This window comes from Protopterus annectens, chromosome 15.part0, assembly GCF_019279795.1.
Source record: "Protopterus annectens isolate FY-2018-M chromosome 15.part0, PAN1.0, whole genome shotgun sequence".
Lineage (NCBI taxonomy): Eukaryota > Metazoa > Chordata > Ceratodontiformes > Protopteridae > Protopterus > Protopterus annectens.
Genome location: NC_056749.1, coordinates 630,661,564 through 630,674,361, shown reverse-complemented (window position 1 = coordinate 630,674,361; position 12,798 = coordinate 630,661,564). Strand labels below are relative to the sequence as shown.

The window sequence follows — 12,798 nt, the reverse complement described above, 5'->3', positions numbered from 1 at the left end:
GCACATACTAAAATCTCTTTCAATTCATCCTTCTTCCTTATCCTGGTTTACATCTTACCTAGAAAACCGTCAGCAGGCAGTACTTTGGAAAAACTCATTATCTAACCTCCTTCCTGTCACTATAGGTGTGCCTCAAGGGTCTATCCTTGGCCCACTCCTATTTTCTATATTTATTAATGACCTCCAGTCAGCTATTCCAAACACTACTTGCATACAATATGCAGATGATTCCACTATAATCTGCACTGCTTCCTCTCAGACTGAACTCCTGTCACTTACCCAAGAAGCTTTTTCCACTGTTGAACACTGGTTCTCTGACCATTGCCTACTCCTCAACCCCAAGAAAACAAAGTTGCTATTGTTCTCACCTACCCACAAATCAAGCTCTCTTAATTTCTCTATTACTTCCTCTGATAACACTCTGATTTCTCCTGATGCTACTACAAAACTATTAGGAATAACTATTGACAACAATCTCAGTTTTGATTCTCATATTAACAACACAATAAAAGTAATAAACAAAAAGATTGGTTCCCTTTATAGAATCAAACCATTCCTTACACCTGAAGCTCGGACCACCTTAGCTAGTTCTCACCTTATCTCTACCCTTCTATATGCTTCTACTATTTATACCAATCTCTCTAAAAATAACCTCAAGAAACTTGGACATCTTACCATAATATTGCTCGATTTGCCACAGGATCCCTCTTCAGAACTCATCACTGTCTTAACCTAAAACAACTAGGCTGGCTTGAACTTCCTAACAGGCTGATTTATCAACAGCTCTTAACTGCTCACAAAATTCTATATCAGCCTTCTAAAACACCAATTCTCTCTAACCTCATTACACCTTATAATAACTTGAAACACCTACGCTCATCAAACAAACTACTGGCTAATATTACCATACCCAATAACTCTGCAGGTGATAGCCTTTTTTCTAACTCTGTTGGAAAAATGTGGAACAAACTGCCATCTCATATCTCATCTTTGTCTAGTCTTCCACTCTTTAAAAAACAGCTGAAAACACATGTCAATAAACACTGGCTCTGTTCCTGTAACAACCCAGATTAACCTTTCTTTTTCCTTTCCTCCTTAATTCCTCCTCACACAACATCCTATAGACATATGTAAAAAAAAAAAAAAAAAAAAGTATTGTTAGAATCTGTATAGCAAATATCTACTAAACTTTGTTTATGTAATTTCCTGCGATGACTATGCCTGTTTGCATGTATATCACATGTTCTGACTCAATGTGTTATTATTTTTGACCTTGTATTGACTGTTGCTGTGAATTATCTGTAATATCGTTGGAGCTTTTCTCCCCGGGCCTCCACTGAAAATGGACATATATCCAGCTGGACTAGCCCGGTCAACAAATGTAAAATAAATAAAATAAAAAATAAAATAAATTAATTAGAATACAATATTCACACAAGTTATAGTCATAAAGTACTATTTATACTTACCACTGCAATCACAGTATTTACTGGACCGGCTTCCTGGATGACTTCCCAGGGGACTATCTTGCTGGCTTTGCTTCCTCCCAGAGGGCTGGCTTGCTGGTTTGGCTTCCTCCAATGGTACTGGCTTGCTGGAGTGACTTGCTGGGCTGGCTTCCCTTCTGGTTCCTCAATTTATCACTGAAAAAATAATCAGAGTCATTTTTAAAGGAGGATTTCTTCTGGCTGTAGAAGCACTAATAAAACGCACTCTGCAGCCACAGGCTTTGTAGGAGTCTTCCTGCCCCAATCCCCATTCCCTTCCTGAAAGGCAGCCGATTGCTGCAAAAGCATAAACACTTGGACCTAGCAGGGAGCAGCTCTGCCTGCAGGTCTGGGTTGGTGATGTTACTGAATTGCCATGGAAAAGCCAGAAGTGCGGCTTTTCCAGAGCAATTCAGTGCTTCAACAAAGTGGGACTAATTCCCACTGCTTTATTCAGTTGACAGCGGAATTATATGATCCAACACAAGTGCCCTGCTGGTAATGGGATGTGTGACAACCTTATGGCAGAATAAGATGATGATGCTCATTGGGGCTCACTAGTTCACAACTAGAGCATGTGCCCTTTATAGGAATGTATTTGCAGAAAATAAACTGAACTTCTGACCAATGCAGTAAAGGCATACAAGTAACTTTATGCATAATTCATTAGGTGTACTTCCTGCGTTCTGCTTCAACATGGTCATATAAGTTTTGCTTTTACTAAAAGTCAAGCACTTTTAATTGTGTTCAGCATGGAAAAATACTCCCATAGCTGTAACAGAACTGCTCTGTAAAAGCAACCACTAAGTGCTGGTTGATCATTACCCTAGAGTCTAGGAAAAGTCCTGTTCCAAGCATAAGCTTCCAAATAACTTTCCTTTGCAATTTAAACCTTTTTATTAAATGTGACCCTTAGTTTAAGGAAATTAAATGGACCTGCAATGATGCACCTGGAGATGCATTTTACCACACTCCTTATTTATGCTGAAGTAGGTTCACTTCTCAATACAGCAAACTAAAAACCTGTTAAGTCAATAGGAAAGCAATATTAATACATAAAATGTTGTTGTATGTCCATGGAACTTTTGGAGAAGTGTCTTTAAGACATGTTATGTAAAATACTGAGAGCATTACACTGATCTATTAATGCTTCAACTACAGTCACTATCTCTGTCTCACACACATATGTATACAACATACATATATGCAAATGAGTGCACTACCTTGAGTCAGACTCACAAAATTGAACCCAAATTGATCTAAAAAGATTGAAAATGAAAATACTGAAAAAAACAAAATAAATACCCCCTGCTACTTTATATATATATATATATATATATATATATATATATATATATATATATATATATATACACACCAGTGCTGAAAATGCTGGCATTCTGCAATCATATGGCTATCAGATTGCTTATGCCAGCATTATAAATGTTCAATATCTGAACACTCAACCAAAAGGGCTGGTTCCCATGCAAACTATTACAGCACGATTCTAATATAGATGTAACTTGTCTTTAACATACATGCTACAGTACGGAGAGTGGGAATACTCGAACAAAATTAGACAAATACTATGTATCATTCAGCTTAACAAGGCACTGATTGTCTATTATGACAGTATAAAAGTAATTGGCATTAATGGAGTTTATTCCTCATTTGAAGGTTTGTAGGGTGAGCTGGATGAAGCTTGCCTTGGAAGATGCAAGAAGTGTGAAGTAAGGAAGCCTAGTCAGGACTCTAGAGTTTAATCTGTGACTGGAGCTCAGTCAAGGCCTACAACCTGTGACTTTAAGACAGCATGAGTAAGAGTATAATTCTGTTTGATGGAAAAATAACCAAAGGCACGGTTTTGTTTTTGTTTCGAGCCAAATAGACAACTTTTTTTCCTGAGATTTTGTCAAAGCTAAGTGTGTTCTGTACATCTGTTTTAGTCTCCTTCAAACTGACAATATGTGGGAGACTTTGGAAAGTGGTTTTAATAAGGTGTGTTTGAATTGTTGTGGGACTTGACCTAAAGGTAGAGGAGAGGTTTATAATGTCTGCAATTGCCTCACTAATTGCGCAACTAACATATGCAGAAAGGTAGGATTGAATGAATGAGGGTTAAGTTGCCCCTTTGCCATGTTCCCTAAGCAATGACAAGCTGTAAGGTTTGAACTGTAAGCCTCTATAACTAAGAGTTTACTGCTGAATCATTAGGTTTGCTATTGGAGTACTCACAATAAGGACTTCTGCAGAACCTTGGCATGCTATTCAGTGGTTTCCATTTGATGCCTTTTGCCTTTGTAATTACTGCCTTATTGATATTTTCCATAAACTGTCCACTACTCATTGGCTCGTGGACAAAGTTGAGCCACTTTTGTAACAGTTACACCTTGGTCTTCATAGAATTCCTTAAAATGTTGGTTGTTTAAGAGGTGTCCATTGTCAGTTCTTACTGCTTCTAACATGCCAAACACTGAAAATGTCTTAAGAGCTGGCATCACTATATGTATGCATATGGAAACTGTGGTTCTACAGTGCTAAATCCTGAATAACCATCTATGATAAAAAGCCATTGCTCAAGTCAGTCTATAGTTCTTTTGCAAGTTTTAACACGCACATAAATAGTCTTGTCCTGTGTGTACATTTAGAAAAGCAATTATTCTAGCATTTTCCATGGTCATTCATTCATATTGGTAAACTATATTTCCTTTCTCACCACAGGTTTTTAATCATTATGATCTCTTCCCACACTGTTATATTTCTTTTTTAGTTGTTTTGGCATTGTCATCCTCTAATCCTGTAATAAATGCTTTCTACTTTGTTTATACCTTGTCAGTGCTTCTGCATTTAAATACACACTTTCTGCTATGCATCATTAATGCAATGTTGGCCCTTTCTGAACCCCCCCTTCTCCTCACAAATGTATCTAAATTGCACAGATAACCCTAATTCTGGCTCAACATTTTGTTCCATCCCTCCTGAAACTGGACACTTTGAGAAGTTCTCTGTTAACAGTACCAGCACATATAAATGACCCTTAACTGGAGCAGTTTCCTTCTAATTGAAGGTACAACATTGATAACTATTTTACCTCAGTCTCCTTATGGCTCAGTTTAAGGGTTCTGGGAAGAGCATTCTCCGAAATCATTTCATAACCATAATAAATTCTATCAGGCACTTGATCTTTACTGCTGAAGTCACTGAATATCTGAAAAATAGAGCAACACTGTCCTTTACCTCTCAGTAAGTGCAGAGATTGATATGGCTGAAGTCTTAAAAAGTCCACCTCTGTATTCTACAAGTAAGCTAAGGTTGTGGGTTGTGAAAATAGTTTATCATTTGAGATATGTGATTCATGTGATATATTTCCCAAAAATATACACGGAAAAGCACTCAGACAATGGCCAGATCTCCTTTTTAGTCTCTCTGCATCTTTTTTTCCCCCCACATTAAATAACTTGCTTGCATTATCTATAAATCTTCCATCCAGGTCTTCATTGGCTCAGTTTATGTAGTCCTCCTGAAGTTGTTCCCAACTTTAGCAACTTTGGACTCTGACACTGCTATGTTTGAGCATAACCCCATCTCTAATGTCTTTTGTTGTTTCTTAGAACGTATGACTAGCACTTCCTTCTTCAATAGCTCCCTAAACAGCTGCTGCCATACTTTCCTGTTGCTCTAAGACAAGTCCCACAAGCTTTGTTAGCAATGACACCATTTGGATTGCTATATTTCAAGACATCCCTGACGGCCTGCTAGATAACAAAAAGTAAACATGGAAGGAGGAAAATGCTCCACTTGAAAGCATGATAGAGTCTTTTAATGATCTGCATGCCCCCCTTGAAAGTATGATAGAGTCTTTTAATGATCTGCAGAACAGAATGTCTGTAGAGAAAGCACAGGAAACACACCAAAAAGAATCAAAAGTGCTTATCTTTCAGAATTCAAACCAGAAGGTAAAATATTTGGTTGGTGCTCACTGCTGAAAGCAAGTTCCTTGCAAAGTGGCAAAGACCTTTAGAAATTATAGAGAAAGTAAGTTAAGTGAAATACAATGCATCTATCCAGGAGAAGGGAAGCCGCACGTTTTAAAACTATGGAAGAAAAACAAGTTAATATAGTAAGAATGTTTCCAGAAGAGGTTGGTTTCCACAGCTTTACCTAAAAATCAAAGTAAGAAAGACATTATCAGTGTGGCAGCAAGCAGTGAAACATATTAATAACCAATAGAAAACAGAAAAACATAGAAACGGTGTCTGGCTAAAATAACAAAACAATACCAGATACCAGTACCATGAAAGCCAAGCATTTAGGAAAGAAATAGATAAATAGAATAGAAAAATCTGAACACTAGTGGAATGATCCCAAATGCTGTGGTCCTCAAACCTGATGGGTCTATATGGTTTTGCAGTGACTTCAGAAAGGTAAATAGTACTTCTGAATTTGATTCATATCCCATGTCCTTAGAAAAATCAAAAATTAAACTACTCTAGTTTTAGGTCGACTGTGGGCCTAACCAAGGCTACTGGCAAATTTCCCAGTAGCTCTGAGAAAAAGGCATTTTTCAGAGCAAATGAACTCTACACTAAGTCTTGCTTTTTAGTTTCCATGGAGCACCTACAATATTCCTGTATTCCTAAAATTCTTTGAACCCACATGCCAGATATGCTGCTACCTCTTGGATGGCAAAGGTATAGTCTCTGAAGACTGGAAAAGCCACCTTCCTAAAGTTGAAGAATGTTTAAATTCCCTTAGTCAAGTTGGTCCGATGGCTTACCTGGTTAAGTGCAAGTTAAGCATGATAGAAGCTCACTATTTGTGCTATGTAGTATGTGGAGAGTTAATCAAATGACAGGATGAAAAGGTTCTAGCAGTATAAAATTCCCTACACCAATTACTTAGAAGCAATTATGGCTTTCTAATGGGGCTGCCTAGTTATTACTGTAAATCCATTCCTAATCTTGCTAATATTGTTTGCTGCTGACTGAAATAACCAAGAGTAAGGGCCCCTAACTATAAATGTGAAGGTCTGGTTATCTAAAGTAATTGTGGAACCAAGTGAATGCCTCTTTGGGAAACCTATAGTCAGCCAGATGTTTTGTAAAAGGCTGTGGCTGACAATTTCATAGGCTACTTTTCAAATCAAGGAAGGCAGCCCCAGTTAAAAAGAATTTTTCAATGGTAGTTCACACTTGTGAGATTAAAGAAGCAATGGCAGTTTGGGGTCTATATTTAGTTAAAAATATATACTTTTTAACAGTAAATCAAATTTTAAGGTAGAGAACTGATACAAAGACTTTTGTAAGAGGCAAAGGTTGGCTACTGGACTATAGTCTGAGGAAACACTAGGATGTAGGGCCATAGGAAGAGGAATGACTACAGCATGCTAAAAGCTCAGTGATTGAAATTTATGATGAGAGATAAGTTAAGCATATGAGTTAGAGGTAAGGAAATACAGACATTCCCTAAGGAAAAAATACAAGCATCCCCTGAAAAAAGTATTTTGCTGTAGATATCATAACTTAGGGTTAAACTTGCAGTGACTGCTGTAATCAGCTTTCCTTTTTTATGTAAATAGTTTTAAAGTAGAAGGGGGATTGGAAATTATTTAGGGAGTTGAATTTGTTTACCAAACAACTAGTGGGAAGACCAGCATAACAAGAGGAAGACAGCCATGCTAGGACACATGTCATCAACCATTTCTAGAGTTAATGGAGAGCAAGTTTGAGATTCTGGAAATATCTTTTTCGAACTGAGATTTAATCATAGTCAATAATTGTATAGGATTCCTGAACTCAGTATTTTGAAGATTTCTAAAACACTCTGCCTTGGCATCATTGTAGGAGAAGCATTGTATCACAGGATTTACCCACATTTGCTTACAAGGATGAATCCCAAGTGATCAAACAAAGCCATCCATGGGTAAACCTTGTGATACCGACATCCAGGAGTGGGTTATTGGTATTATACAATGACATTATTTAAGAAAGAAACTGCTTGCCTTTATTAAATTTAATTGTATGACATTTTAGTGTCCGTATGCCACCTTCTCTCCTGTACATTGATGCACTGTGCAAGCATGGGAATATATGCACAATACTCACTACATCAGTGCAGTTCAAGGGAGGTGATGGAGAGATTCCAAGATGGCTGCACATTGAGTTACAGCTTAATTTTGGCTCTCCCAGTCTGAAAACAAAAACTTATTAAAGAAGGCCACTGGACCTAGATTTCCGGACACATTTCAGTAACTGGCTAGTGAATGCACTGCCTGGATGCCACGAAAAAGAAACAAAGGATCTGGAAGAAAACCAGCTACAAAAGGTGAGAAAGAAGCACAGACTGCAAGGAGTACTGCAGTGGTTCAGCAAGAAACACTACAAGTTCCAGACATTACTTCCAGTAACCTAAAAGAGAGTATAAAGCAGCTGCACACAGACCTGGTTAAAGCAAGCAAAACACTTATGGAGCATATGAACACAAACAATAAAAAGCTGGAAAACCTGGAAGAAGTTTAACCAGATATTCAGATAAGGTGAAAGAACTGCAAAACTCGGTTGAAATGAAGAACAGGCTGGCTGAATATGAAACTGCACAAGAAGAGATGTTTCAAAAAATAATAGAATTAGAGGAAAGAGCACATAGGGAGAAACTGAGATTGTATGCTGTACCACAGACGTTGGAAGGAACAGACTATTAATTTTAGGAAAGCAAAAATAAGCAACTGAACTGGTATTCCACAACAGGAACTGTTAATCAGAAAGGCACAGCATGTGAATGCTCCAAATATGGTTGCTAAAAAACAATCTAGACCTTTAATAGTAAAAAGGCAGTCTTATCACCAGAAGGAGCTGTTTTGACAAAACTGTGGCAGAAAGATAAAGTGCTAAAAGTGGGAGATAGTAGAGAGTGTTTATGAAGAATGATTACTCAGTGTACACCAGACAGAAGGGGAATAAATATACTCCATTATTTAGGGAATGTTGAAAAGTAGGCATATGATTCAAACTGCTGCACCCAGCCATCTTCAAATTGCTTTTCCCTGGAGGGCCAAAATCATTTTTGATGCAGTAGGAAATACAAATGAGCTGAGTGAGCTGTGACTCAGAAGAAGGTTCTGCTTCATGTTCTCCTGAAAGACTGAGACCATGAAATCTTTTCCATAGTTTCAATTGCCTGAGAGAAGGAAGAAAACTTATGAATCAACTAGAAGAATCTGGAATATGTTGGAAATGAAGCAGAGGCAGGATTTGGGAGAGGGAGATGAACAGGATTAAAGCTAGTAACTTGGAAATTGACAACTCTAGGATGACAAAGCAATAATTATACTTGTGAAACAGACAGAACAGGGAAATCTGAAAATATTGAACTTGCTTGGACTTTGTTAAACTTGTGGGGAACTTTAAAGCTTATACCCTGTTTCATGTTAATGTTTGGAGAATAAAATCAATTACTTGTAACAAACAAATGTGGGATTACAAAGCAATAATTATATTTGTGAAACATAGCAGAACAAGAGGAATAGGAAATATTAGATTTTTGTGGATTTGCTAAATTTATTGGGGACTCTAAAGCATATGTCCTACATTATGCCATTCAGCTTTGGAGAACTACTTTGGAGAGGGAAGCAGAAGGGAGAAAGTTAACAATTTTTTTTCTCTTAATAGTAATGTTTAAATGTTGCATGATTTTCTCAGCAATCTATGAAGTAAAGTTGTTTTTCATTTTTTTAATGTAATGGAGATATTAGTATAAACAGGTGCTTTTGTTTTTCTTTTCCTTCCTTCTTCTCTATTTTTGCCTGTTCAGTTTTAAGAAATGCAGGCATTGCAATATGAGAAGAAGAAAAAAAGAAAGAAAGGAAGTGTCTGCTTGACTGAGCATGACAAAAGAAAAATTAGTGTGCTTTTTCTCATGCTTGCATATGCAAATGATTTGGTTAAATATGGGATTATCCAGCAACAAGTATATTACAAAACATAAATGGAAAAGAATATTAAATGTTATAAGGCTTTTTTCTGGAAAACAAGGTATGCTTAGCAGTTTGGGTCTAGTTTGCATGTCACCAAAAGGCAATTTTATAAAGAGAAATGGCTTGGAGAAAATGTTTACTGAAAGTATATGTGTTTTCTTAGCTGGGAGAGCTATAAAGATAAGACAGAAATCAGATGGCATTTACTAAAAGCACAGACTGTATCATGCGTCCTAGCAGGAATGACCTTTTTTGGGGAGGGTATATCTAGGCTGTGGGTGTGCATCACTTCAGAAAGTTTGTTCTTATTATGTACATAGTTTTGTGTGTTATTATTACATTATTAGGTTTTAGGGGGTGTGTGTGTATCTCTCTGAGGGTTTTCAATAAAACAAAAAAAAAAATCTGCAAGATGGGACAGGCTCAAATGGAGATGAAACCACAAGACACAGCGAAATGCCACTTGTAAAACCACAGTAAAAACACGAACTTTGCTGTAAATAAGATCACGGTTAACCAAATATCATGAAACTGTCAGCTACGATAAAAAAGCCTTTATTCCACAGAAGTAGTAAGAACTGGTTAAGCACTTTCATCTACAGGTAACAGACTTCCTCAGAACACTCTACAATTCAAAAAAGCTGGGTTTAAATACATAAATTCCTCCAATCAGATTACATGATTAATTGTAGTCAATTGTCATTTAAAGTGCTCAGTGCAGTAATAACTTATATATACATTTCTCCTTGTACATTACTGCTAAAATCCAATAAAATCACTTACTCATAAAATATGCATCTAATGTAAATACTGTTTCACTAATTTATTTTTGCTTCTAATACTGGTTTAATGGAAATGCTTTCATTAATACCAGGATAAACAGTTGCATTTAACAATATCTGCCATTTTATCTCCTTCTCACCCAGTTTTACCTTTATGTTTCCACCCCTAGGGTTTGATTTTACTTGCTCTAAAATGGCAAACTTAAAACTATCACAACTTTGGCTTCTGACTAAATGTCTATACAGTGCATTTTTTGTGTCTTTCTTACTTATGCAATAAAAGTGGTCATAAATCTGATATTATATGATATAAGGAGACTCAGCAAGGCCTTACTATGTCTAGGCAATTCCAACTCTGTATCATAGCTCAAAAAAATAAATTTCCCTAGTCACTCCAATTTGCTCTCATTGCATCTCCAACAGACCAGTCTACAAGATTTGAATGAGCTATGCAATGTTTGACTTACTATGACTGGATATTATAAGTGATGTATAATGTTTGCAGCTACAGTTGTCAGCATGGTTTGTAATGTATAATGTTTGCAACTGAAATTGTGTTGATATGATGATTTATATAAATGTAAGATTGCAGATGGTTAATGGAGAATAGAACAATGCCCATAGCAGTTTTCTCTCTCTCTCTTTTTTTTTCTTTAAACAGTCTAATGTCTGGCATTATTAAATACCAGAAATCTTCATTAATTTACCATAAAAAAGTCTTTGAGGTAGAGGAAAAAAATCTGATAAAATGAAGGATGTTCTGCAAAACTCTGAAAAGGTTGAGATGTAAGGTGACAGCTATGTGATCATAGTACCAATATCCATACCTTTCGACTGTTGTGAGTTTTACAGAACATCATGATTTCTCTCATATTTTGCTCTGTCCCTCAAAATATTATAAGAGTGTCCTTACTAAAGCCCGACCGCGCAGTAATATTTTAGCAGCTGGACTTATTTCTATTGATATACTCTATTTACACAGGTCACAGTGGGCTGTCCAATCAGTGTGTATGTTTTTGAATATAATGACCCTTTATTGCATAATATCTTTTATTCTTCATTTAAGGTTACTATCTAGTTTATGGTTTGTGGAAGATTTTATTTGGTAGAGTTTTTATTGTTTGTCAGAAAGGTTTTAGTTATTGTCTAAAGCTTTCTAAAGTGGCTTTTAAGATGATTGTATCAACCTCCACTGTACTTTTTAGGGGTTGAAATGTTGCATATTTGCCTGGATTTCTTCGACTTTTTTCTAGTCCTTCTGCATATGTTAGACTTTAAGTTTTTTTTTTTTTCAGTTTAAATCTGAGCCTTAATTCAGTAAATAGGACAAACTATGTGGATTCTGGGAAAGACATCAAAAAATGTGCTCCCCTACAGACAAACCTTAATGACCAAACTATCTATGTAGGACTATGGTAGCATAATGAATCTGATAACATCTGTTAACACATACTCAACATAAAGATAATATCAATTCTAGATGTGATAAAGTACTTTTTCTACTGCAAGGTTTGGACTGGTACCTACCTTAACTATTTAAGTTACATTACTGATGTTTAGATTTAAAATCAGTTGTGCTTTCTGTGGTCCCTTTTCATTCCATATTTAGGTCACCAGGAAAGAGTGAGTAATTTATTTAAGGTGTCTTGTAGGAGGCTTAGTCAGGATTTAAACAATAGTTATGAGTATGCTGTTATGCCCCCAGTAGTAGTTTAAAAAGCTATTTTGAGTCACAGTCTGAAGCAATTTTGCTCTTTGCCAAGTGAAGTTGAGACTGGAATCATTCTGTACAAGGGCTACAACACCCAACCTTGTTTACTTCCTTGTTAGCTATCAGTGAATGAGGTATACCATTAACTAATGTGTGTAGAGACCAGAGCTTTATCTTTTAGCCAGGATTCTGTAACTTATTTTAGAGTTGCAACGGTTTGTCTATGCTTCAAATGTTGGCCTTTTTTTATACTAGCTATGTTCATGTAACCCAGAGAGGTTTCATAATTTGTGTAGTCTTTTTGTGAAGGTAGTTACAGGCCCATGGCTTACTTGGATGCTGTAAACTGTAGTATAAAGGCAAAGTTAATTATAGAAATGCAACTGTAGTGAAGAACGAAAGATATTAATGAGGTTACAGGGCCAGTGTTTATTTGGATGTTACCGTACTGGAGTAGTATAAAGGCAGGGATAAATGTAGGAATGTTTTTGAAGTGAAATAAGAAATATATGTAAAATTGTTTGCCGAAATGGATTTTCATACAGAAAATTATGAAATGCAGTTGTCTTACCAATTTTTTTTTTTTTATTTAATGTCTCATTTTCTCATTATCGTGGTATTGTGCTGCTGAAGATTATTTGTAAGCCAGTATGAGGTGGAGAGAATCTTTAATACTAAAATTAATCCTGGACTGACAATACCTTTACACATTTTTGTATTTTCTAAATATAGCATTTGGTATGAGAAGAATGTCTGGTTTATACCAATAGCAATAACTGCAGTAATTGTCTTAATACTTGGAATGTAACTTGTTTGGGTTATTGATTTGCATGTAAAGGAAGAGAC

The 12,798-nt window shown here is 36.3% G+C and overlaps 1 protein-coding gene across 2 annotated transcripts in view; it reads right to left on the bottom strand.

Moving 5' to 3' along the window:
* Positions 1–12,798, bottom strand: part of IL13RA2 (interleukin 13 receptor subunit alpha 2) — an 899,966-nt gene that overhangs the window by 729,827 nt on the left and 157,341 nt on the right. For both annotated transcript variants that reach the window (XM_044057461.1, XM_044057462.1), the window contains one exon: positions 1,470–1,643. The gene's annotated coding sequence lies outside the window, so the exon portion shown is untranslated. The remainder of the gene's footprint in view (positions 1–1,469; positions 1,644–12,798) is intronic.